We start from the raw sequence: 6,267 nt of genomic DNA, 5'->3' as shown, positions 1-6,267 counted from the left end.
GTCTCTCCACTATTATCTGTTGGGAAGAAAGTTCTGTCTGGTGACCGACCACTCCCCTCTCAAGTGGATGAGCCAGGCCAAAGAGAGGAATGCTCGGGTCACCAGATGGTTCTTGTCCTTACAAAACTTTAAGTTTTCAGTGGAACATAGAGCAGGCCTGTTACAGGGAAACGCGGATGCCCTGTCCCGGGTACACTGTCTGGCGTGTGTTCACCCCCTCAGGGTTGAACAAATGGGGGAATATGTGACACAGCGAGGGGGTTTTGTATGGGAAGGCAGGTATTTTCCTCCCAACATGTGTGCTGGGCTGGTTTCCAGCCAGGTGAACTCAAATACCGGACAGGAGTTTAAGTGCCGGTCCGGGTTTTGGCAGCACCTGGTTGTTCTTTAATAGGCAGCTGGGCTCAGAGGCAGGGCTGTGTCTCTGTATGAGGCTTGTGGCTGAATGCATGCCTGCGACCTGTCTGGGAGGACAAGGGAACAACATCCAGGACTGGGATTCTTTAAGCGGTACCTGCAGCATGGTGTGAAGTGAACACGAGGTCTTGACCTTCTTATGCGGTACCTTCAGCAAGGTGTGAATGGTAAACCAGGATTTAAACTAAGGTTACTTTATTTATATTTTGTTAACCTGCCAAGTGTGAATAAACACTGAACTGTTTAACTTAAAGACTTTGTTGTTGCCTCTATACTGCATCCGTTAACCTGCCTACCATAGCGAATCCCCACAACTCCTATACCACCATCTCGAGCTGCGGTGTCTGGAAATCACTTCTGTCTGTCACAACAGTCAGTGCTTTCAGTCAGCATCTTCTACTTTCCCCATGCTATGAAGGTGACCCCAAGTTATGCCAAGGATTCTCGAACCAGCGTCCCATACACTTCGAGTTACAAGCCCATCAGTTTCCTTCTGATCATTCCAAGGTTGCATTTCTGGTTTCACTCCTCTCTTGTGAAACACTGGCCTGGTAGGGAAGTGATCCACTGACCTATAATATTTTGACTTTTGGGCTACCCTCCGCAAGGTCTTTGAGTAGCCTGGTCGCATGGCTTCTGCAGCTTATTATCAAATCTTCTGGACCAAATGACTACACACTGGATCTTAAGGTGGATTTACTGGCGCAGAGGAGAAACCAATTAGGAGAAGACCACCGGCCACTTACGGGGGCGAAGCGCTGCATTTAAATGCAGCGATCAGTTGCACAGTATAGGAACGATTGCGATCGCTAATCCTCATACAGCTACATTGTTTCTGGGCAGCAAAGTGCTGTTCAGACCGCACAATCTGCTGCCCAGAAATTATAATTTACCGGTCTGCAGCTTCACCAAATAAACAAGAGTTTACCTTGTTCATCGGGTGTTTGACTGCACCGAATACTGCCTGTACCACGAGCCACACAAGAAGGCAGTGGGAGATTAACAAGTGGCTCAGGAACTGGTGTAGGAAGGAGGGGTTTGGGTTCCTGGAGAACTGTGCCGACTTCTCTATCGGCTACAGTCTCTATCGTAGGGATGGGCTGCACCTCAATGGGGAAGGGGCAGCTGTGCTGGGGAGAAAGATGGCTAGAAGGTTGGAGGAGTTTTTAAACTAGGGACTGGGGGGGGAGGGAAATTACACTATAGGAGGGGAAGATAGTGCAGATAGAGACCGGGGGCAAGGTAGTGGGACTGGGGGAGGAATGGAAGGAGGGACTAGAACAGTTCAGAAGGAAAGGTGTAGGGTAAAAAATATACATAAACCTCTCAAATGTATGTATACTAATGCCAGAAGCCTGACTAATAAAACTAGGGAGCTGGAATTAGTGATGTGTGAGGAGAACTATGATATAGTGGGAATAACTAAGACATGGCTGGATGATAGCTATGACTGGGCAGTTAATGTACAAGGTTACAGTCTGTTTAGAAAGGATCGTCAAAACCGGAGAGGGGGAGGGGTATGCCTTTATGTAAAGTCTTGTCTAAAGCCCACACTCCGTGAAGATATAAGTGAGGGACATGAACATGTGGAGTCACTGTGGGTAGAGATACATGGAGCTAAAAACAACAATAAATTACTAATAGGAGTTTACTATAAACCACCTAATATACCAGAGTCCACAGAAAATCTACTACTAAACGAGATAGACGAGGTGGGAAATCATAATGAGGTGGTTTTTATGGGGGACTTCAACTACCCAGATATAGACTGGGAAACTGAAACTTGTATATCTCATAAGGGAAACAGGTTCTTGGCAATAACCAAAGACAATTACCTCTCCCAACTGGTTCAGGACCCGACTAGAGATACGGCCATACTGGACTTAGTATTAACCAATAGGCCTGACAGAACAACAGACGTGCAGGTTGGTGGACACCTGGGAAATAGTGACCATAAAGTAATAACCTTCCAATTATCATTCAAAAGAGCGTTTCTACAGGGAGGAACAAAAATAGCAAACTTCAAAAAAGCTAAATTTGACCAACTAAGAGAGGCCATAGGCCTAACTAACTGGGACAAAGTCCTCAAAAATAAAAATACAGCCACAAAATGGGATATCTTTAAAAACATCCTAAAATCTCATTGTGAGAGGTACATACCGTATGGGAATAAAAGGTTAAGGAACAAAAAGAAACCAATGTGGATAAATAGAACTGTAAAGAAAGCAATAAATGACAAAAAGAAAGCATATAAATCACTAAAACAGGAGGGTAGCGCGGAAGCACTGAAAAACTATAAAGGAAAAAAATAGAACATGTAAAAAACTAATAAAAGCGGCCAAACTAGAGACCGAGAGATTAATTGCCAAAGAGAGTAAAACTAACCCTCAAATGTTCTTCAATTATATAAATGTTAAAAAGTATAAAGCTGAAGGTGTCGGCCCTTTAAAGAGTAATGAGGGGGGAGTCGCAGAGAGAGAGGAGGAGAAAGCAAAGCTGTTAAATATTTTTTTATATCAATGCTGTGTGTTCAATATAGAGTTCCTGTTTTACCCTTCATCATGTTGAGGCTGGTGTTTGGGTAACTGATCGACACTGGGGATTGCAATACGCTGAAGATTTGCTATACTCCCTTGACTATACTACTAGCTCTTGTAAGAGCTGATCCTGCTCTCTGGATGTAGGAGAGGTTCACCCACTGGAGCCTTGTCGTAGGTCCAGGGTGGGTAGGAGACAGCGAGACCTCAACCAAGTTCGTGGGGTCTGTGGCGGTTATGGTGTCGAGTGGAGTGCTTGGAGTCCTTGGGAAGCACTAGGAGCATACATCAACGGAGGTACCCGGTCGGGGTGCCAGGAGATCCGTTACAGACATGTTAATAGCAATTATGCAAATTCAACAATTAAGACCTACTGTATTTTTTTCTTTTAATACTACTTAAGGCATGTTAGTAGGTTCACCTACTCTAGATACCTTTGAATCCTGCCTATTTAGCAGACTGAGAGCTCTGTAAACCTGAGCTGTCCTGGGTCCTTCAGATATGTTCTCCAGATTTAATAGATCCAGATTTAAAGCCCTTTGCAGATTGGACAGGTGGCGTAGTGGGAAGCTCTGCCTGAAGTGGATCTGACTGTGGTGAGACTTTCAAAAAGGTATATTCTTGTCAGAGGAATCTTTGTTGAAATGCCCCATTGACAGAAAGGCAGAGGATGCCTAGAATACCTGCCTATGCTAAAATCTGCAGCCGATTTTATATGTGATAGGCCACTGGACATACTAAAAAAAAATTAAAAATCCATGGTTGCATCGAACGCTGCTAGAAGAGCTTTAAGGTTAGAGCAATGGGCAGGAGACACCTCGTCCAAAAAAAAACATTTTTGTGTGCTTCCTTTTCAGCCCACAGGCCTCTTTGGTCCTCAGCTTAAGAATATTTTGAAGAAGCTAAATTAAGGAAAAGGTGTGGCATTACCGCAGTAAAGAAATAAAAAACATGCTCTCAGTTCCTTTCGCAGGTAGTTTAAAAAATTGCTAGATTTCCAGGGTAGGTTCTCTTCAGGGAAAGTCTAATGTATCAGACTCCAAGAAGAAAGGAACTTCCCAAAAGACAGATGGTCTATGATGACAGGCCTCCACGTACAGTAGGAGGCAGATTGACTCAATTTGCTCACATTTGGGCATCTACCTTCACAGATACTTGGGTCTTCTCTCTCATCAAAATGTTCTCTAAAATTCAGACAAATACCTCCCGATCGTTTCTTCCTGAATACTGTCACAAGTCCGATTATACCACAGTTGGTTCAGAAGTTCATTGAAAAGAAAGCTCTGGAGGCAGTTCTATTTCCCCAGTGTGGCAAAGGAGTATAATCCAGAATTTTTCTGTTACCAAACCAGGGGGGAAATGGCAACCTATAATAGTCATTACATTTCTAATGAAATTCTTAATAAGAAAAAAGTTCAAAATGGAAAACATTTGCTCTGTTATTTCCATCCTATGATAATAAGACTTCTTAGCAACAATAGACTTGCAAGATCTCCACATTCACATCCTTCCAGCTAACAGGAGATTTCTAACAGTTGCAGTGAAAACGGGGTGTCAAGAGAGTCACTATCACTTTACCTGCCTACCTATCAGTAGCATCTTGAGTATTTACTAGAGTAGCAGTAGTGAGGAGATCAGCCCTGAGGTTACAAGGACTTTATATAGTTCCATGTCTGAATGACTGGCTAGTGAAGACTTCTTCAGAGCTTCAGCTACAGTCCCACCTGCAGACTACACTGTAAATGTCCAGACATGGCTTTATAGTCAAAGTCCATTCTAGTGCCCACCAAGGAATTCAAGTTCCTCAGTTGTTATCAATATGCAAGCAATTACCATCAAGACAGTGCATGGAAGCTATGGAAAGGGGTCAAAATCCCAATCAACAGGCACAAGGTCTCTGTCAGAACAGCAATGAGGGTATTGAGGTCCCTGACCTCTTCCATAGATACAGTTGCCTGGCTGAAACTCATCACGATATCTCCGCTCACGAAAGTAGATCTTCAGTGATGGTTAACTCCTCCGCAATTGTTAACAGGGATTTGTCTGACTCAACAGTCTCCGATTATCCGCACAATGGATGCATCCAGTTGGGGCTGCGGTGCTTCTGTAGAGGAATTATGGATCCAGGGAAGATGGTCCCCAGAAGAAAGCCATTTGTGTTCCAATATGAGAGAAATCAGAGTGGTAAAGTTGGGCCTCAAGCTTTTTCATAGTCATCTTCATCACCTGGTGGTACTGATACAGAAGGCAAACTTGGCGAATTATATTCTATATCAACAAACAGGGAAGGACAAAATGTGCCCTCCTAGAGAAGGAATATCAAGAGATCTTCAAGTGGGCAGAATCAGAAGTGAACAGCATTGCAGTAGTCCATATTCAAGAAACATCCAGTGTCAGAGAGGATTGGCTAAGCTGCAGTCTGATTCATCCAGGAGAGCAGAGTCTAAATGACCAGATCTCATCAGATAACATGCAGGATAGGAAAAACAGAAATACATGTGATGGCCAACAGGCGCAACAAGAAGATTGCCTCTAGTAATGAGGGTGTTGAACAAGATACTGAAAGACCAGGCAGAAGCAATAGCAATAATTCCATTCTGGAAATTCATAGCCTGGTTCCAGCTGGCACTGTCTCTCTCAAAGGGAAATTACTGAAAGATACCAACGATTCCAAATCTGATCTTGCAAGTGGAAGTCCTCCATCTGGAGATCAACAAGCTACACATAATGGTCTGGAAAATGAGCAGGAAGATTTACAAAGTCAAGGGATATCAGTGTCAGATAACCTTATCTCCAATCTGCTGTCTTCTAGAAGACCTGCCATGGTTGAAGTCTACTCCAGAACCTAGAAAATATATTGTGCATGGTGTTCCAACTTACAGGTGTCATCTACTGATCTTACATTAATTCTTAAATTTCTACAGACAGGTCTTGAGTAGTGATGAGCGTCAGGGGCAATATTCGAATTTGCGATATTTCGCAAATATTTTGTAGAATATTTGTAAATTCGAGAATATTTTCTTGATTGCGAAAATCGGCAATGCAATATTCGCATAATGCGCGTGCAATACAGGCGTGGGTCACTTTTGCTACATTTTCCAAGCTGCTACAATTTTCCTGAGAGTGTAGAAAATGGTTGGCAGGGCAGAACATTACAATAGCTTTATATGCAGATAGAGTGCGCCAATATATTCGCAATTGCGCTAATCAGCACTAATGATGTTACTATTTTGGCGCAATACGTGAAACTTCACATTTTAGCAGGTCTGACTACATATTACCGATTTGTGTAATATGTATTGTTGTGACATCA

Source organism: Bufo bufo, chromosome 2 (genome assembly GCF_905171765.1).
Source record: "Bufo bufo chromosome 2, aBufBuf1.1, whole genome shotgun sequence".
NCBI classification, from domain to species: Eukaryota; Metazoa; Chordata; class Amphibia; order Anura; family Bufonidae; genus Bufo; species Bufo bufo.
This window is presented reverse-complemented; position numbering follows the sequence as displayed.